The following is a 21693-nucleotide window of genomic DNA, read 5'->3' as shown; positions in this document are numbered from 1 at the left end:
TTGTCGTGAAACTTCGTGTTTGCAATCTTCTGACTGTGACCTTGTAGAGGCGGAGGGATCTTGGAGGGGGGGCATCGTGTTCTGTAGCTTCTTCTAATCTGGCCCTTAATTACCACCGGCGTTGAACTTTCACTCGGTAGTTGCCTTCATGGGTCTCAGATGCGCGTAAAGGTAGTGATTTGCGACGTCGACACTGAGGGAAGCACTGGAGAAGTTTTAGTGCGAAATTGCACATTACATGTCAGTAGCAGTGATGACAAATACGCTCTTATGTCATCAAAGTGCCGACTTGTTCATATTTTAGATCATCGAGGAAGGCGGCACATATCTGCGATCTTGACATGTGGGGAATGACTAAAAGCCATTTACAGCCTTCGGGAGCGCAGTTGCATCGGTGAAGCAGCCCATCACGAATGGTGGAATGGGCATCTTGGCGTAGGAGAGATCAGGATACAGGAATGGTCAATAATCATAGTAGAAAAGGGGAAAGAACAACGGGTCAAAAAGCTGTACAATGGCAAGAGGTGAACGGGACGTGGCACTTGCGTCAGAGTGCTTGCGTGCTCAATGCATGGTGGATGACACTGACGTTATGCTGCTAGATTCGCAGTACCCAGAGCGCTAGTCGGTCAGAAGGTCTTTCAACGCGGTGAACCAACAAAGCAGCTGGTGACAGTCAGTAGGCCAAATGATTGACCATTAAAGTGTGCGTGAAACTGTCCAAGCGCCCATGCTATAAGCACTCTTTCACAGTGACACCATTATTGACCCCTGCTTTTTGTGCACGTGTGACTCGCATAGGCAATGGTGTATTCGAAGTAGCCGAGCTTCGTTGGGTTAGCACAATTTTACGGCCGACACCAGTGACATGTGTGGGCAATTGAGCCAAGATTGGTTGACCTCCCTGCCTTTTTTCTCCATTTCTCGCTCTCGTCTGAGTTGTGGCTGTTGGGTTGAAATGGCGAATGGGAAGAGAAGTAAGGCGACTAGGGAGTGTAATACCGGTGACACACGAGTATTTTTAATCATGATCAGTGTCGATCCAAATTAACCACGATCCTGTTTAGGTGCTGCTACACGGTCACTTTTAATCAGGAACAGGTGCGATTAGAATTAAGACTATCGTGATCCGCACATCGCGATCTGGATGAGAGATCCCGATTTTGCTGTCATCTGCAACCCCTGGCCAAGCTTGTTGAAAGTGCAATAAACAAGAAAATCGAGCATAGTTACATAAGAACACATAAAACAGCTGGATGTTTATAAAGAAAGCAAACTATAAATTGTATAAACTGGAACAATATTTGATATATCGCATATATTAGGACTCGTATCGACCGCATGTAGTAATGGAAGAAGCAGATGACTGTTGTACTCCGCACTTAGTTCCACTCTCGCACCGCCGGAGCACCTGTTGCACCTCAAAGCAAACTAATTATGAGTGTCCCTAGTCTTTCACCTTTGCCGCAACGTACGCGCTCAATGAAGAGGCCTTCACAGTAATTGACCACTGGCAGGAGCGACTGGAAGACCTGAGGCGCCAGGAGTGAAACTCTGGTACGTGTAACAATATTGACGTTTTGATGTGACTGGATGGCTACTAGCGGGGGCTATCAGAAACAAAATCAGAGATAAAGAATCTTGAAAAGTAATAAATGCAAGGACCAGGAAAAGCCTATCCAATGGCGGTTTTAATAAATTTCTTTTGTAGTGGTACGCAAAGTGTGACGTTCGAGTGATTCTTTCACGAATAATATTGCTGATAAAGGGCTCTATAGAAATATTGTACCCTAAGTTTTTTCAATGACATGCTTATTGGCACGCAAGCGCCTCCTAGTGCATTTCATCTGACCCAAGCTAGAACCGGATTAGCTTGGGCCGTGTTGCAGCTAGCAGTCAAAAAGTTGATCGTGATCAAGAAAACCAATCTGCATCACCCTGATCGCGATTAAAGGTGCCCGTGTGACACCGGTATATTAAACATACAGTTGAATGCAGTGAACCAGGGGTATAGGTATTCATCACCACGTAGAAGCTTAGTCAATTTCGACATGGTGGGCGCGATGTTTTGCAAAAAGCGCTAATAAGATCATAACCCGACAAAACTGATACGTTTATTGTAGAGGGCTTTGGAAACACATCGATGGCACAAAGTTTATCAGGATTACGTAGAACGCCATGCTTGGACACGATGTGGCGTAAGATGATAAGCACCAGCACTAACTGGGCAAAGTGGTACTTTTTGAGGTTGAGTTTCAGTCTGATGTTGTTTAAATATTGTAACGGAGAGTTTTAATAGGTTAATTCCGGTTGGGCTAACACTGCACACAGCACGCAAGGATGCAGGACAACAGGGCAGCTCAGACACAGCCCAACAAAATCGGTGTCTTCATTCCTTCTGTGTCATTTTGGCGCCCGTGCCTAAGGTACCTTTCTATACCCGTGTAATTACACCAGGTGGTAAAGCACCGTCCCGGTGCCTGCTGATATACGGACATGTCACTGTGATAGGGCTTCAGGCGAGAAACATGCACAATGTCAATTCTGGATGTACCAGTCGGGTTCATAGTAGGGGAAATTTCATAGGTAACAGGTGTCACCTGGCGCAGAACTCAGCAAGGCCCAAAGTATCGCAATAAATGTTTCTCGCAGAGGCTGACACGACGAAACGGGAGCCACAGTAGCACAATAGAGCCCGGAGGAAAATCAATATTTCTATGTCGGTGGTCGTAGAGCGACTTTGGTGCTCACTGGGACGATGAGAACCTGGCGCGGGCTACTGTCCGTGCGATGAGAGCATGGGAAATGGCATCTTGCGCGTACGAAGTGGTGGACGGAGGGTCGTGCGCTAGCAAAGTATCGAAAGGGATCACGGCTAAACAGGAGATAAAATGGTGAATAGCCGGCAGTTTCATGACGCGACGAGTTGTAGGCGAAATTTACGAACGGGAGGGCAATATTCCAATTGGTGTGGTTGTCAAAACATACATTGCAAGCATGTCCTTCAGTGTGCGATTCAGGCGTTCAGTAATTCCGTTAGTCTGAGGATGGTAAGAAGTCTTAAAGTTGTGCCGAGTAGCACAGGATCCAAGGAGGTTGTCAACCCCATGAGACAAGAAGCAGCGGCCACGGTACATCAGGAGGTGAGAAGTAGCGCCATGCTGAAGAATGATGCCGTAGAGAAGGAAATCTGCGACGTCTGTCACGCAGCTGGTCGGTAGCACTCGAGTAATTGCATACCGAGTGGCATAATCCTGCTATCCATTTGTAAATAACTGCTATTCATTTGTCTTCCGTTGCCGATGTTGGGAAGAGACCTAACGAATCCGAGCCCACCCAATGAATTGGCTCGGGTGGGACTTATATAGGTTGAAGGTGACGGGCGGGGAGAGACGTAGGTTTCTTCCGGCGCTGGCACAAGTCACACACTGCAACGTAGCGGTGAACGAAACGACGAAGGCCATTACAGAATACCCATCGGCGAACGCGGTCATATGTTCTGGAGACACCTAAATGTCCACGCGTTGGGGCGTTGTGAAGTTCTTGCAAGATGTCCTTGCCCAGATGACGTGGAACGATGAGCAAAAGTTCTGCGCCATCGGGCTGAAAGTTGCGGTGGTACAAAACGTTGTCTTGAAACAAGAACAGGCTCAGGGAAGGGCCTTTATGGCCTGATTGAATACGGTCAATCATAGATAGCAGCGATGGATCTCGGCGTTGTTCGTCAGGCATGTGCGGAAAATCTCGTTATGGGTAGAATGTTGGCATCGGCTTTCAACTCTGAGTAGTTAGGTGGATCAACAGGGTATCGAGATAAACAGTAAGCATCACTGTGAAGCTTGCTGGACTTGTACACTACCGAGAACGTGTACCACTGCAATCGCAATGACTATCGCCCGAGTCTTCCTATTGGATCCTTAAGTGTTGACAGCCAGCAGAGCGCATTGTCGTCTATGACGACTGCGAACGGGCGTCCGTATAGGTATCGACAGAATTTTGCGATAGCCCAGACGAGAGCAAGGCCATCTCGCTCCGTAATATAATAGTTACTTTTCGACTGGGAAAGTAGGCGGCTAGCGTACGCTATGACATGGTTTCTGCCGTTCTGCATTTGAGCGAGTACTGCGCCTATACCATGGCCACTTGCGTCGGTGCGAAAGCTGTCTTTGAGTGGCTGGGTCTAAATGAGCCAACACAGGTGGTGATATAAGTGCAGAAATCAGTGATGCAAAAGAATGTTCTTGGTCTTCACGCCAAGAAAAAGCCACGTTCTTTCTGAGGAGATTCGTCAGGGGCCGTATAATTTCCGCGAAGTGTCTGACAAGACGGCGGAAATACGAGCAGAGCCCCCTAAATCTGCGGACTTCATGAGTGAAACGTGGGAGCGGGAACTCACATACAGAGCGGACACTGTCAGGGTCGGGTCATACACCAGTAGCGTCAACAAGGTGGCCAAGTTGCTCGATCTGACGGCTTCCAAAGATGCACTTCGACGCGTTAAGCTGGAAGCCAGTACAGCGAAAAACGCCAAGGATAGCCGAGAGACGTGAAAGATGGCTTTAAAAGGTAGGGGAGAAAACAATGACATCGTCTAGATAGCACAGGCACGTCGACCATTTAAAACCGCGAAGGAGGGATTTCATCATGCGTTAAAAAGTTGCTGGCGCATTGCGCAACCCACAAAAGGCATGACTTTAAATTGAAAAAGCCCGTCGGGAGTAATGGATGCTGTCTTCGCGTGATCGCGGTCATTGACTGAACTTTGCCAATATCCAGATCATAGGTCCTGGGAAGATAAATACTTGGCACCGTCGAGCGCATCATCGATTCGAGGTAAAGGATAGACATCCTTGTTGGTTATTCAATTGAGATGGTGATAGTCCATGCAGAACCGCCAGATGATGTCTTTCTTTTTAACAAGCATAACAGGTGATGCTCAAGGACTAGTTAAATGCTCTATGACGTCTTTGTCGAGCATCTTTTCTACATCCTTCTGGATTTTTTGGTGCTCTGAATGAGACACACAGTAAGGATGCTTGTGAAGGGGAATGACGTTGCCGATGTTTATGCGGTGGGCTACCATGCTCGTGTGGCCCAAGGAACGGTCGTCGATGTAAAAAATTGTCGGGTTAAGAAACTAGGCGACCATAGAGCACTTCAACTTAGGATGGCGACAGGTCGTTTGAGATCATTTTGTCCAGGAAAGCTCTATTCTGCGTGGCTGCCACAGGTTCGGGTATGGTCTTCATGTCAGGAATGAAAGATAAAATTGTACATTGCTCCAGAGTGGAGTGTTCAGCAAAGGCGATACCTTGAGAAATGACCCGGGTCCACACAGATAAGTTGAGGACAGAATGAAGCGTCTTGTCGCTAATACTCACTAAAGTATGAGGAAGTATAATGTTCCGTAAAAGGGTCAGGTCAATGAGTGGAGCTGCCAGGTAGTCGCCATCAGAAACAGGTATGAACGGCGACATAGAAAGGTACACAGCGGCCTGAGGCGGTAATCGTAGACACTCCACGAACGGTAGCCATGTGCGAGTTGCCGGAGGGACGTCTGAGTACAAAGGCAACTCTAGCCGCAAAGTTCCGGCTGAACAATCAATGAGGGCTGAGTGTGCGGTCAAGAAGTCAACGCCGAGAATCACGTCATGTAAATAAGCGTCTAGAACAGCAAAAAGGACTGAAGTGTGAAGGCCGGCAACAGTGACGTGGGCAGTGCACATACCAAAAACTGATGTTCAGCTGCCGTCGGCTACTCGCACAGTCGAAGACATAGCAAAGGTAAGAACTTTCTTCAGGCGGGATAGAAGACGTGAGCTCATAACATATATGTGGGCATCGGTGTCTATTAGAGCTGTAACGGTCAAGCCATCGATGAAAACACCAAGTAAATTTCGTCTGGAATTAGTGGTCAATAGAAGTTTTTTGTTCTGAGTTGTCAATGCAGCGCCACCTCCAGGAGCTGCATCTGTTAGTTTCGCGAGAACTACCCAAAATACGCCGGTGACGGAGAGCGACGGCATTGAGAGGAGCCTGGCTGGCGACCCTGAGGTGATGGCAAGTGGCTGGGTCGGGTTCTCTGGGCGACGACATCAGCGTAGAATGGTTCCGGGCGTAGCGTAGAATGGCTAGGTGGGAGGTCCTGAAGGTGGTCATCGGCAAAACGAGGTGGTGAATATTGCCCACGATCCTGTCGGTGGTTGTCTAGAGAACGTTGCCGGGAAGACCATCTGTTTTGGCAGTGGCGAGAAATGTGGCCAACACGATAGCAATAGAAGCATATCGGTCGATTATCTTGTGTGCGCCACTCTGATGGGTTTCGGTAGCGTGATGAGAAGTGTGGGACCGAGGCGGCCGCATCAACAAGTGTGGCGGCGTGGTAGTGAGCTTTATGAGCGATAGAATTTATGGGCTGGTGTGTGGCTGGAGTTTTGGGGAACTAAGACGCTCAGGTTGGCAAACTCTTGTCGTACAACGGCTTGAACAAGCGATATTGTGCCCAAGTTGTCTGGCACATGGGGCCGATAAGCGGAGGGAGCCATGGCTTCCAACTCTTGGCGTGCAATCCTTGCGATTTTGGGATAATTCACAAATGAAAGTGGTGCCACAGGATTCTTGCAGGAAGAAGTCACAGCGGTGTTCGGGAGCCGAGTGAAGCGTTGAGCGATTCTTCTGCGTTTGGCTTGCTCGAACCGCAGACATTCACTGACAACTGAGTCTATGGTGGTACAGTTCTTGCTGATTAGAATGTTGAAAGCATCGTCAGATATGCCATTCAACGCATTGCTGACCTTGTCAAGTTCTATCATGTCTTTGTCGGCCTTCCGGCACAAGGCGATCACGTCTTGAATATAGGTGACGTATGATTCTGTAGAAGATTGAACTTGTGACGCGAGTTCCTGCCTGGCTGCCATTTGTCGAGCAACTGACCGGCCCAACAAGTCCCGGAGCTTCTGCTTGCACACGTCCCAACTCGTCAGGTCTTCTTCGTGCGTCTCGTACAAGGCACGTGCAGTACCTCGTAGGTAACAAAATGATGTTGGCCAGCATAAGCATCTCATCCCACCTGTATTGCTTGCTGACGCGCTCGTTTAGGACGAGCCAGTCGTCAACGTCAGTTGTGTTGGTGCCACAAATATACCAGGATCCAGAAGATAGGACGAGATCACAGGTGACGGAGCAGGCGTAGACTGGAAGGGCGGCGCACTGCCTTCAGGTATCGTGGCTGGACGAAGGTGACGTTCGCTACGGAGATTCAGAGTCGGGGTGTTACCCAGCACTTTCACCAAACTATGTGACGGGGAGTTTTAATAAGTTAGTGCCGGTTGGGCTAACACTGCACACAGTATGCAAGAATGCAGGACAACAGGGCTGCTCAGACGCAGCCCCACAACACCGTCTTCATTCCTTCTGTGTCATTTTGGCTTTCTATACCTGTGGCAATGTGTCAAACATGTCTGATACAGTGCACGTGAGTAGGAATATCAGGAGAGAAAACATCGACATTGTCAAGGTAGCATGGGCACAAAGACAATTTAAGGCTATTTAGTAAGTTTTTTATGAGTAGTCCAAACGTGGCAGGTACGTTGCAATGTCGAAAGGGCATCACGCAAAATTCGGACTGACCGTTAGGTGTGAAGGCCAATTTTCTGAGAATCAGTGCCAGCGATCGGGACCTGCCAGAATGCAGATGGACGACTAGGAATATTCAGCTCGCTGAAGACTGCCAAACGTGTCCACGACGCGCAGAAAAGGATGGACGTCTTTTTGCTTGACCTTACTTAATCGATGGTCGTCGCCGCAAACGAGCATAAACATGTCCTTCTCTCAAACTAGAATGGAAAGAGAGGTCCTGTGGCATGGTTGAATAGCGTGATAGCTTAGCACTTGGCCGTTGATGACCCAACGCTCTACAGAGAGACGCGGTGCATTCTTTCACACACAAGCTGCTGTAAACCGGCGTAAACGCACTGTTGCACTTCCAACGTGCGACCAAGCACGTTGGAAGTGCTTGGTCGCACATTGGATGTGCGGGCTGCTCACGATGCTGTGAAATTCGCGTAGCTCGCCACCTGGTGAAGAAAAGTGAGACGAATGCAAGGACTGACACATGTTCATTGCCCGCAAGGCATCAGGGTCAGGAGGAAACATCGAACAATTTTCCAGAATGTTGTATAAGTTGAAAAAAGCTTGGAGTATTTTTGAAAGGTTAGTCAGCGTATCAGTAATAAAACTCGAGAAGATATAAATAAGTGTGGCTACAATACTTGTTTATTGTGTATGCATCGCCCAAGAATCTTATACAGAAACACTGTGTAATTACGGTTAATGCTACTTCATCATTCAGCGGTGAAGAAGAGGGGCACATAGGCCACAATCGATACATGCTCAATCGCGGACGAACGTCGATTATAACTCAGCGATCAGACGAGTGCGACACAAAGACAAAACAGCAGTGCCATTCGAAGGGGCAGGTCCAGCGATATAAATGTAATCAAGCGATGTGCATTCACGCAGTGACTTTGGAAGCAAATAAAAGTCGCTTCACGCGGTCTTTCTTTGCTGCTCGTACGAAGTACTCGTTTACCGACGGGCGTGTGTCCACAGGGCTGAGGCTTTTCCGCAATTAAAGTCTGCCTGAGGAGGAGCACGCTTCACAGGAGCTCAAACTGCACACAGTGACTGCGTAATTACGACCGCATGGGCGCGTCATATGTTCTTCGCTTTGCTCGAAGCAAACAGTCCTGTGTTTCCACTCGTAATTGCATGCGCCGAACAATAACGAGCAAAGAAAATGTAAAATACGCTGCATGAAAGACAAGTAGATTGTGCTCTTACAGCGGCTGTGTAACAAAGTGAATCGCACCAAAAATAGCCTGAGAATGTGACAACATTATTGGCGCAAGTAAAGGGAACAAGTGTGCGCCATAGAAACTTCATGTAAATAGACAGTAATAGTTTAGTGGTAGCGTGATAGCGGGGATTAAGGAAATTGTGGTACAATGCCAAACTTTCATTGCGCGCACTGTATTTTAGTTTAAGGGGATAGTGTATACGTGCCCAAGCTCAGACGATGTCGTCTCCTAGCGGAGAGTGATTGCGAAAAAGGAATGCTCGCCTTTATCCTCACACGCAGCAATATTACTTCTATTTTAGCTACAATTAACGTGAATAACAAAGAACCACGCACTTAAAGCGAAAACTTTTATCTTGCAGATTTGTTTACGTCAGTCTTCTAGCTAGGTCTTGGGACATCCGAAAATGAAATTGATTTCAAAAACCATGTAAAGTTATCCATAACACTCGGTCGCCAAAGCTACCTGTAGCCAAGAGAAGGTCATTTACACCGTCATTTGGTACGAAAGAAGTGGATCCGTTCGCTCTAGTGCTAAATTCAGCTTGAAGAAAACCACCGTCATGTTAACCACGTATACACGATAATGCAAAATGTGAAAAAAATAGCTGGCTTAAGGTAAATGGTACGGGTCGTTCAGCATACTGCAAATCCGCAGTTTTATTCCAAAAAGCCCTCTAAACTGTAACTGTAATATATATATATATATATATATATATATATATATATATATATATATATATTCATTTCAACAGACAATGTTCTACATATCCTGAGAGAATGCTATCGGTCAACGGAACAGCACTCCTGCGAAAGAAAGTCTTCGAGAAACTTGTTTCGTACGCAGTGCGAAAGCACAAGAGCACATACATAAAAGAAAAAAAAACTTCCCCCAGATTACAAAAATATCAGAAAAATAAAAGAAAGGAGCTCGAGTCGGGTTCTGTTAGGTTCAGTTTCTTTCCTTTGACATTCATTTTCCATCAAAGTAATGTGGTATAACGACTCCTCAAAGCCAACAGGAATAGCTTTCCTGTAGATAATGTCACTTCGTTGATGTGGTTTCTTCCCGTAATTTATGGGTCGTAAATGAAAAAAAAAAGAAATATACCAGAAAATCTACATAATATATACCGAGTCCGCACCAATGTCAAGCGATCACTCTGCTCAGAAGAACGAATAATAGAACAGCATTCAACTAAGTGTGCTTGGTCACCAAGCCAAAAGAAGAAGCACTCACTGTTTACTGTCAGCGTGACAGTGGTGCTGATTGCGGGGCCTACGCCGTTGGACGCCTCGCAAAGGTAGCGCCCTTTGTCCTCACTCAGCACGGATACGATGGTCAGCGAGCCGTTCTCCAGCACATGGATGTGCGGGCTGCTCACGATGCTGTGAAATTCGCGTAGCTCACCACCTGATGAAGAAAAGTGAGACAAATGCAAGGAATGACACATGTTCATTGCCCGCAAGGCATCGGGGTCAGCACCTGAACTCAGCCTAGCCCTAGAAATTCAATAACTGGGCTCCAGATTTTGCCACACGCACAGTGGCTTGGATACAGTAAGAGGTGCGCACACAATATAGTCATGAAAAAAAAAAGTGGTGTCGGCTCGCATCACTATAATACAGTTGGTCTGTAGAGACATTGCGCTTCAAACTGGCACTGCAGCATACGAGTTTAACACAACTTTTCAGGGCTTGCTAAAAAAAAGCTTCTGTCCTGTTAGTGGCCCTGCTTCCGCATAATTATATTCTTCGTCCTAAGCTTCTGCACAAGTTCGAGTATCTATTCAGAAAATGTTTTAAGAATACTAGGTAATAGAAACACCAGGGGCGTTTTCCCAATAAGACCACTCTTATGGTTATCTTAGGCGAAAGCGATAACTGAGCCTGTTGCCTATAGCCCCATTGCAACATCCAGGATCGTAATTTTATGCACTAGCCTTTTTACCCATAACATAGCCGTTGCGCCAAGAAATACCATATACCATCGTCAAGATCGTCTTTTATCATTGTTTGCAACATGGTATCCGAAAACCTTATTTAATAACCAGTCGTCTTTAATCAGCAAGCGTTTTTTTGTTTACGAAGACATTGACATCCCTATGTTACGTTGTGTGCCCATTAAGTATTCACATAGTCATTTTTATGTGCAGCTCATTATCTGATTGAGCACTGACTCAGGTTCGCAAAAAATTTTGGAATTGTTAAGATAATGGCTAGTGTAGACTCTATGGACTTCTATAGAATTGGGGTTCCACCCAAAGACTGAGCCAAAATAACATATCTTATCGTTTTTTTGAGTAACAGATCAAATTAGATATAAAAATCAGGGCTGAACACAGTGGGTTATCCTGCACAGGTGAAGGGAACAGTGAGGAATGAACGTTATAGTGGAGGGGAAAAAGTCACTGATTGTGGCATTGAGCTGAATCTGTAGAACCCCACAAAAGTTTTCGTCCCTATTTTCCACCGCTGTCATGGAGACGAAAAGTTCATGAACACGAGGTGTCACCGCAGCCGACGTTTCGACAAGCCCGCTTAGTCGTCTTCAAGGCTAGGTGAACATGCAGTGTTCACGAACTTTTGAACACGAAGCTTCTATCTCCCCCCGAACATTTGCCTAATTTGGATTACCGCTGTTATAGGTATTTCATCAAGCGAGGCCTCGTGAATGACATTGTTGCTATTAACACATATTTTACCCATGCATAACTTTTCTCCGATGCAACAGACTAAGTTTCGTTATGTTTTAGCAGAAGAGCTGAGGAGAATGTCTCGTAATGTACTTTTGGAGCATTTATTTCGGTCACCCTAATCAGGCAATGTCGCGGATGCAATACAGATTTTCTTTACAGAGAAGTTGTTAGGTCTCGTCAAGGGACTGACGGGTCAGGGTTCCAACGGTAAAACAAGCGTTTAATGCCAGAAGCTTACGGGCTGGTGGTTACATCATGAATAGTGGATAGCATAGAAAAACATACATAAAGAGTGGATACTCCCGTAGCACCCTGCGGCCGAGCTAATGCGCTGCTTTCAGCACCGCAAGTGGCTGGTCAGATCCGATAATGCCTTCAGCATAAATAAAACAATTTTTTTTCCTTTCGATGCTGGGATTTGAAACCGTACCCTCACGCACCGAAAGCGAGTGTCTTTACCACTAGGATACACGCCCATGCTAAGACTAAGAGTATGCATGTAGAGTACATCTAAACCACATGAATGTGTACTCTTTGTGCAAAACAGAAGCGGAAAGACATCACTTTCTAGTCAAGCTTTACTGATTTTTGTTGTAAAACTATAAACGTCCTCAGCGGGACACGATTTAGAGCGGATATGAAAATTTGCGCAAATCAGAATTTCTTGTTTGCAAAAGCTTCATGCCAAACTTGGGTTTTTGTCACGGACGGTCATTTTTGAGGGCCCCGCGTCACGGCAATTAACGGGCGCCGTACTTCCTTATTGACCGTGGGAACGACGGGCGCCTGCAAGGTAGCCGAGAAGTGCAGAATGGGGTGCTCTTCTTGGAACGTCGCCGCCGACGATTGATCCTTTTGTAACTGCGGCGGCGTCTGCAGGGTCGTGGAAGGCCGCGATGTACACCGAACAAGGATTAGACTACGAGACGCACCGGCTGAGAGCCAAACAGTCTGACCGTTCCCAGGGGGAAAAGCGTGGGAAACCTCTGGTGGCCAAGCCGTATGACAACAACCCAACAGGTTATCACTCTCGCTAGTTGAGGGCCCTCTCCCAATTAAAAAGGGGTGGGGTCAATATATTTTTGGGGCGGAGTTTCCATCATCGAAACGCGCATGATTGGACCCATGTAGAGGTCTCTTGTCCCCAAGGAAGAGAGTGAGGAGACACGAGGGGGATTTAAGCGCAGGATTTTGCCCTGCTAGGCAGACTAGTCGCTGACCAACATGGTGTAGAAACAGATCAACAAGCATCTCTTCTAGAAGTTTTTAGTGTGGCTCTGTATCGGCTGGCCACCTAAACTTAGCCGTTCGTCTAGTTGTGAGGCGATATCAACGTCTGCAACGTAGACATCGGGACTTCGCCTCGAGTTAGCTCAACCTACTCGAAGTCACCTGCAAGCACTAGCCTCCCGGAGCCACCAGCGTTGCAACACCGCCGACATCGCAGTCGTGCCAGAACTCTCTTCGACTTCTCGCACCTGATCGTCGGGGACGCAACGCTGCCGGTCATCACACGTATGCCTGTTTATATCTTCGAACTTTCTACTCCGTAGTTCTATTGTTGTTAGTTTGTGTAGTTTGTAATAGTTCTCTCTCGTAAGCTGATTTATTGTTTTTATATGTATTTTTAGTTGTATCAAGTGTTTATGTATTTTGTTAGTTGTATTGAAGTGTTGTATTAGATCCCGTGTGCTGCAATATCACTAGAGTAATGTTTGTTTTGTTTTCTCACGTCTCTGATCTCTTCACTGTCTCTGCTTGCGTTCGGAACAAACTAACCTGCTGTCATTCCCGTCGCCGACTTCGCGCTGGCGACGCTAGAGTGGCAGCTTGTAACAGTTTTCATTGTCCTCCTGAGGCGGCTATTACATGTATTCATAAAGGAGTAGAAGGGAACGTGGGCCCGCTATACAACAATTAGTGAGACTCTTTCTTGCTGATTGACTCTTGGGGTTTAACGTTCCTTAACCACCATATGATTATGAGAGACGCTGTTGTGGAGGGCCCTGGAAATTTAGACCACCTGGTGTTCTTTAACGTCCATCCAAATCTGAGCACACGGGCCTATAGCATTTTCGCCTGCATCGAAAATGCAGTTGCCGCAGCCGGGATTTGATCCCGCGACCTGCGTGTCAGCAGCCGAGTACCATAACCGCTAAACCACCGTGGCGGGGCGACCCTTTCTTGCTCGGCCGCGAAAAGGCTCGAGTGTCCACTCCTTATATCGCATATTTCTCTATGCGGACAATGCATTGAGAATTACAATTTAATCACAAGTGGGCGCAGGTGCACTAACGAAAATTCGGTTATCGGGCGTGCTGTTGCGAACACCACCAAAGTAAAGAGAATAAAGGCTTGCAGCTCTTATGAAGAGAATCGATCACGTCATCCGGTGACCTTCGTTTGTGCCTCCATAGTGTCTCTCTATTAAATGTCTCAAAGTTTGAATGTTGCAACAGTTGCCAGTGAGGTCACCCAGTCAGAGTAATGATGGGCAACGCTTCACTCCAATGCGTGATTCCATCAATGGACGCAGCGCATGAAAAGAATTAGACAGCACAGAAGTTCACGCGTATAACAGGACCCTCTAAAGCCCACAAACCCACTCGGATGAAGTCGTCGTCCGCTACGTGATCAACCTTTCGTGGCTCTATGCGCGGACCGTTCGCGAGCTACGGCTAACGAAAGAAACTTTCACGGAAGGTTGATTCAAAGCTTTTGCGCGTACGAGAATCAATCTTCGGAGTCTAATGCAGTTCACAATATTCAAGTTCACTTTTTGCCGGGGAAATAATGAAATCATAAAATATTCATCATTTCATATAATCAAGGCAAGATCATCAATGTTTACGCAGGGGTTGTGTGGCGTCTATATCAACAGGTACAGCATGGAGAAAAAGGAACATTCATTTCAGTCTTCAAGAAAGGGAACGCGATGCGGGTTTGAAACTTGCTTTCTGAATTGCGACCTACACATGGAGTCTTAGGCTAACGGATTGCAGGACACAGGAAGTTGCTGAAAGTTCTGCAAACCTTAAGGATGTATGTGAAACCAAAATGTTAGCTGTATGCATTTCTGAACGGCTGCAATACTGAGCATAGCAAACAGAAAAACAACTCGCATATCTTTATTGTCACAATTTTGTACGTACTGTTGGCGAATACTTGGTAAAATAAACCGGTAACGACATGAAGGTTCCGGACTACCCTCCTAATAGAAGCTATCTTGAGGCAGGACAACGAGTATGCCTGATACACAAGCGATTGATTGATATGTGGGGTTTAACGTCCAAAAACCACCATATGAATATGAGAGACGCCGTAGTGGAGGGCTCCGGAAATTGCGAGCACCTAGGGTTCTTTAACGTGCACCCAAATCTGAGCACACGGGCCTACAACATTTCCGCCTCCATCAGAAATGCAGCCGCCACAGCCGGGATTCGAACCCGCGACCTGCAGGTCAGTAGCCGAGTACCTTAGCCACTAGACCACCGCGGCAGGGCCTGATACACAAGCGAATTCATTTCCAAAACACAACAGAGAGAGAGAGAAGGCAGAAAACTTAGGTAGGCAAGCAAAAAAAAAGAAGAAAAAAATAGAGAATTTGAAGTGTAATAAACCGTATTTATACTTAGTTCAAAATTAAAAAAGATGTACACATAAATGAGCAAGGTGCATGTGACAATTGAAATTTATGATATAAAACAAAGAAAAAAAGCGTTAGCACGCTGACTGTTGAGAACATCTAAAAGACAAATAAATCCTTTTTCCGAAGAGAAAATTCAGGCATTTAGTGTTTAGAACGCGATACTACAGTAATTTCTTTTGAAGAAAAATCTGCGGTAAAAGCTTAACCCTGCTTACAAATTTATTCCAGGTGCCACCTATAGTATTCCAGCCCGTATAATTGCATTCCGCCAGCTGATGAATACTATACGATGAACCACTACATCAAGGCACTGTGAGTCTAGGAGTGCCACAGTCCTATGGTATGAAAATTGGCGTACCTGCGCTGTGCAAACTACTGCTCAAAAACAGCTGAACAAAGTAATGAAATGTGAGCCTGTGTATGTAAAAATGCGAAACTCGTCTTAACACTGTCATTCACAAGAGGACTATTCGAATAGTTAATCTTAAAAGTTGAACTGCAAACCCAGGACTACTAGATAGCTGCAAAACAAAGAAATGAACAAAGGAAATCACACAAAGAAACTCATGGCGACAAGAACTATGGCGGTGTAACAGTAATTACTGTTCTGCATGCCAAAATCACGATATGCCTATGAAAGAGAGCGCAGTGTAGGTCTCCGAATGATTTCGACTATCTGGTGTTATTTAACGTGTCTTGTGATCACAGAGTACATGGTCCTTTAGTTTTTCGCCTGCATAGAAGTCACGGCCGAAGCGATCGGGATCGAACCCGCGTCTTTCAGCCAAGCCCCATAACCACTCTGCCACCGCGGCAGCAAAAAAACTAATTCACCCTGAAATGAACACGGTAAGTTGCAGACATTGCCGTACACTCCACTGCCCTTCAGAAAGTGCGAAGCCTGCGAATCCGCAAAAAAGTGACAACTTTGCCGCATAGGCGAAACAATGAACGCGATACCAAAAATTTGGAAGGTAACGCGCACAATGGCAAGCAGTTCGAAACGTGCCCCGCGTTTCTCACACACAAATGACGCACGAAACGTACTCACAGGTACAGATGAACGCGAATAAGCGTCTCTGTTGTTATGTTGCTGTGTCTGAAAATCGCGCCTTTTTCGCAAACGGAGGCTGTGCAATGATTGCAGTGACGTTTGTGTGCCTTGTAACTACAACAGAATCGTTACAGTGCAAGCCCAACGCCAGCCAAGACGCATGATCCTCCCCACCGGGAGATAAGGGCGCGCGAGAGATCGTCTATTCCCCTCCTCTCCGCGGGCCAAAGTACGTGAGAGTCACAACGTGCTCATTGCGCTATCTTGCTGATAATGCAAAAAAACACGGAAGTTCCCCCCCCCCCCCCCCCCCTCTCGAGATGCTCGCCAGCAGCGGTAAGTGGTAGATATAAGTAGCTTGCCATTTAAAGGCCGTACCCTTCGATGGCTCAGTAATTTCCGCCTTGCATTGACGACGCGGAGGTCCCACGTTTGATTCCGGGCGCCGGAGTCTTTTAAGGACGATAGTCTTTCTTGGGGACCTTCGACATGAAAATTTTGGTCTGTCTGTCTGTCTGTCTGTCTGTCTGTTTGTCTGTACATTTGCCTGTTTGTCCACTCTTAACAGCACCGGGTATTGGAACGGCCGACCCCATCCACAGCGCCCACCAATGTTGCTGAAGATTCAGCGTTTATACTTGTGCAATTGTCAATTAAAAAGCAATTATTGCGCAAGTCTGGGGCACCACAACAACACGTATATATTCTGCATGTGCGTCGTTTACTAGAAAAGGCATGCCTGAGTAATTTTAAGGATCGTAGCCTTTATAACGTTGCGCTGGCCATGCAACGCTTGCACGAAAAGGCGAGTGTTTCCAACGCTGTGCTAAGACGAGACGGTGGTGGCACCTGCCCGTCGCCTTGCGTTCTACACCTTATCACCACTGAGACGGGCACGCACGCCCGTCTCAGAGCCATGCACTTCGTTTTCCAAGAAAACTGCCAGATGGCGCTCATGTCTCACGTGTTACGTGACTTGATGCGTTTGTTCGCCTCCGCTGCATGCTTGAGGCACTCTAACGCAGCGCCCCCAGAAGACCATTCACCGATTTCTTGCACAGAACATCAAATATACGTTTTGTTCACTCTCTCCACACGCAAGACTATCGTCTTTCGACGACATTTGCAGAATAACATGCAGATACGGGGCTAATTTTTCTCTGGATTTTTTTCTTTCTTGCGTTTTCATATATATATATATATATATATATATATATATATATATATATATATATATATATATATATATATATAAATGCGTATACATATACGGCGTATGACATTGACGCTGGCGGCGAAATCCAGCCGAAAGTATCCATAGAAATGCTATCGCAATAAAAGGGCCGAAGCGCTTACGGTGATGTCGGCTTGAGCGCCATTAGCATGGCGCTAAAAAGTGAGGGGCCAATGAATAGGAACGCTGGCAGCTTCGTCGGACAAGAGCTCTTCTAGATAGCGCGAAAGTTTAGTCACGACAACAGGCCAGAAATCCCAACCGCTGCCGCCGGCTCTGATCAACCGGGAGCCTTGCCCTCACATACAAAAAGAAAGAAGAAACAGTATGGGATAGGAGGGTGGCAGGCTAGGCTGACTGGTAGGTGGCACCACTGCGTAGATTCCACGCAGCTGTCGAACGCGTGACCGGAATCTCACATCCGACCGCCAATACGTGTTTATTGATGGAAGAGGGAGAAGAAAAAAGCACGCGCGGTGAATTATTTCCCCGGCCGCGCGTAGGCAGTTTCTTAACCCTTCCATCTGTAATTCCCCAGCGGCGCTCTTTCGCCTGCACACCGCCCTGACGTGCACACCCTTCCCGAACCGTGGAAGACGTGAGCGGTTCTGGGGCACCGATAAAGGCTTAATTAAAACAGGGCCTTAATGCGGATCGCTACGCCCTCTTTGGCGATCGCTCGGGATGCAATAACAAACCGGGGAAGACGCTCGGAGGCCGGTTGTAATTACACGAAATCAATTAAGACACAAAACAAAAAGGGGAAAAGAATGGCCACTGGGACTATGGGAGAAAAGCCTCTTTGCGGTTTTTTTACTGGTTTTTAGTTCCTAGGGTATGGCGAACGAGTAAGAAGTAAAAAAAAAGTGCCCGAGAAAGATTTCGGAAAAGCCGCAAAACTTGTTACGTAGAATACGACAAACCCTGCAAAAAAAAAAAGATTTCTCCTAGATATTAGAAATGTAAAACGAAAAAAAAAGACAATGGGTAACAATGCCAAGGCATACTGTAAAAAAAGAAAACGAAGGGAAAGCGTAGAATAGGCGAGCGAAAGAATCGAGCCATGAAAGAAGGTAAAATTCGAGACGGCAACGCATAGAAGTAGGCGCGTAAAATTAGGAAGGGAGATTGTCTCCCGCAATTAATAATTCACGAGTGTCGCCGAGGGGGGGGGGGGGCAGCCCCGGCGCAACGGCTCGGTTCATTAGCCTGATAGGTTGGACTAAACTGTTCGAGTCACGCCATGCATGCACTTGGCACGACAACAGCCGGTGAAGCAATTGAGGTTGTGAGCGCGAAAAGAGAGCGCAGCGCTATACACGGAGGCGAACGTGCGCTGCAGGCAGTGTGCGGTTTTCCGCGAAGCGATGGTGTATTCATTAGACATTTCGTCCCACGCTTGATTGATACCAGAGCTTGACGAAGCATCGGCGGATCTGTACGCCGGTCGGTACGCGCACTCATCGGTGGTCGATAGGATTCTAATTTGTGCACACAGCCATATAATACTCCGATGAAACGAATAACTGTTCACCATATTAATCTCTGTGCACTATGAAAGCCCCGTTCATTCGGCTGAATTTGTAGGCCCAATGATTCGCTTTCACTTTCACGGTAATAATTAGGACTTTCAGGTAAATTTTCGCTACCAGGTGAATATTGAAGCATTCAATAATGTTAATCAACCGGCGTCAGAACTGTAACCCTAATCATGTTTGCAGCCATAAAACGACATCCGTGGTGGTCTATGTCGCTTATTCATCACTCACATAAAATGTTCTTCACAAATTTGCAATATAATTCAACTACCCTAAGAAAATTGTTACAGCAATGCCCAAAAAGGGTGTGGTATGGACTATTTTACAGATGTATTTTGGTGCTGCCACATTTGGTTGTGAGGCTTACCGTTATGTACATATTGAACAACTAAACGAACAATGCTAAGGTGGATGTGCTCTCGCTTAATGAGTAGTCATTAGAGAGTAGTCATAGCGCGCACAGCGGCCTATCGCACGCATCGCCCGGACAGGAGCACGGCTTCGCATTCGCTATACATAAGAGAGATGCGTGGGTTTGCGTTCTACGAGTGCGCACGCGAAAGATGCGTACACTAAGTCTCGGCTCTTACGTGTCGCATGCTACAGCCGTTGGGTACCTTAGTAGTAGCTCTCGCGAGATCTCGAACAGCTGAGACCAAAACAGACAAGATGGCTGCGAGCGACAATACTATGGTGGTCGGGGGAGCGGACGAAGTCCGTGTGAATTTTAATGCATTTGGAACTTAAATAGGTAATCCGAAGCCGACAAGTGAGCAGGTGCAGTGGATTGGGAGCTCTGCAAAGCTGGAGCGCAACGTTGGACGATTGGACAATGCCATTGACGAAGACGCAGGAACGCGATGGTGACAAGAAGCACCGCGACAGATTTGTGGGTTGTGTACGGGGCGTCGCGTGTTATCCGTTTGAACTGTGGTCGTTGCTGTGTTTGTCTAACCAATAATTGTCTGAATAATCGCCTGCAAAAGAATTCTAAATGTTAGAAAGTAAAGTTTTGTTGTGGTCACGCATTTAGCGTGCATGTGAATGCACGTACATGTTCTACGAAGCTCGCGTGATGTTTCTCGCACACGGTGCCCTCAGTATTGTGAAGGCAACTTTCAAGGCACGGGAAGAATGACACGCGAAGACGCCGCCGCGAATGGGGGCATTTTCGTATTTAGCGTTGAGCAGCCCCAGTTTGATTTTTTTGTCTCGTGATCTTAGAAAACGTCTGCAGCAAACAATAAATGTTGTATTGGCAGTAAGCGCTCGTCTTCGCCGTCCCTGTCCTTCATGTTGCTAATTTACCGATAGCCTCAACACTCCAAACCAGCACTCGTCCTCGGAAAATATGCCTTGTCTGATGCCTTGACATGTGTGTTGCGTCGACGTATATCGGTTATTACAACTTCTTAACTTCTTGCCTCTCCACGAGATGGCGTGAAGCAACACTCAAAGGCAGGCCTGTTGATGCTAAGTTGCTGTACACGTTTCAGATGTGGCTCACGGTAAACTAATGCTGTAGGACGCAGCCTTAAACGTAGTGTACGCAGCGTGCAGCACGTTTCACACGTACAGCCTTGCGTAGACTAAACTAAAGCTCTCCATTGTTGTGACACTTTTGCTCACAAAACTAACAAAACTGACGAAATAAATGGTTTCTTATCTATTTATATGTGAGGTTTAACGTTCCAAAACCACCATATGATTATGAGAGAGGCCGTAGTGGAGGGCTCTGAAAATTTCGACCACCTGGGGTTGTTTAACGTGCACCCAAATCTGAGCACACGGGCCTATAACATTTCCGCCTCCACCGGAAATGCAGCCGCCGCAGCTGGGAATGATTTCTTATGTAGACACTGCGAATGAAGTCATGAATTTTTATTATGAGAGCTTGGAAAAAGACGTTACTGCTGAGTAAACCATCAATCGTGTGTTTTGCTCTGTGGTCCTGGCTAGATAGATAGATAGATAGATAGATAGATAGATAGATAGATAGATAGATAGATAGATAGATAGATAGATAGATAGATAGATAGATAGATAGATAGATAGATAGATAGATAGATAGATAGATAGATAGATAGATAGATAGATAGATAGATAGATAGATAGATAGATAGATAGATAGATAGATAGATACGCTCAAAGTCGCCGAAGTTCGCTAAGAAACGCTTCGCATTTAAAAACAAAACATTTGCCATGGCCACATTTGGGCACGATTTTCAATGGTTGAGGCATATCCTATCACGGGGCCAAGAAATAGGATATATAAACCGGGTTTCAGAAGTCTGAGTGTGTTGGCCTGATTCTTGTTCATTGTGGAGTAGGGGGGGAGAGGAATTTTTCCCTGGCCATACGATTTCGCGATAAGCACTAAACGACTCTTTATGAATGTCGACCTCGTTGCGAGTCTCACTATCAGCTACAGCTTGGTACGTGAAATTGCGTGCTATCCGGTGAGCCTGCTCGTTAGGGTTACATCGGAGTGGATGAACTGTCTGTGGTTTAACTCGAACCTCTCTGCGCGGAGAATCAAAGTAGAAACAACATATCATGAACTAACTGTAGCCTAACAACGACCTAGAAGTACCTAGATTAGTCTTCAGAATCATCCAGTTTCACTGTCTCAACGCTTGTGCTGTTTAGTGAAAGTTTTGCC

The 21693-nt window shown here is 46.4% G+C and overlaps 1 pseudogene; it reads right to left on the bottom strand.

Annotated features, from left to right (window-relative positions):
- The window catches only part of LOC142775020 (cell adhesion molecule Dscam1-like), a 429006-nt pseudogene that overhangs the window by 56743 nt on the left and 350570 nt on the right, over positions 1 to 21693 (bottom strand).

The sequence above is a fragment of the Rhipicephalus microplus genome, chromosome X, assembly GCF_043290135.1.
Source record: "Rhipicephalus microplus isolate Deutch F79 chromosome X, USDA_Rmic, whole genome shotgun sequence".
Taxonomy (NCBI): Eukaryota; Metazoa; Arthropoda; class Arachnida; order Ixodida; family Ixodidae; genus Rhipicephalus; species Rhipicephalus microplus.
This window is presented reverse-complemented; position numbering and strand designations above follow the sequence as displayed.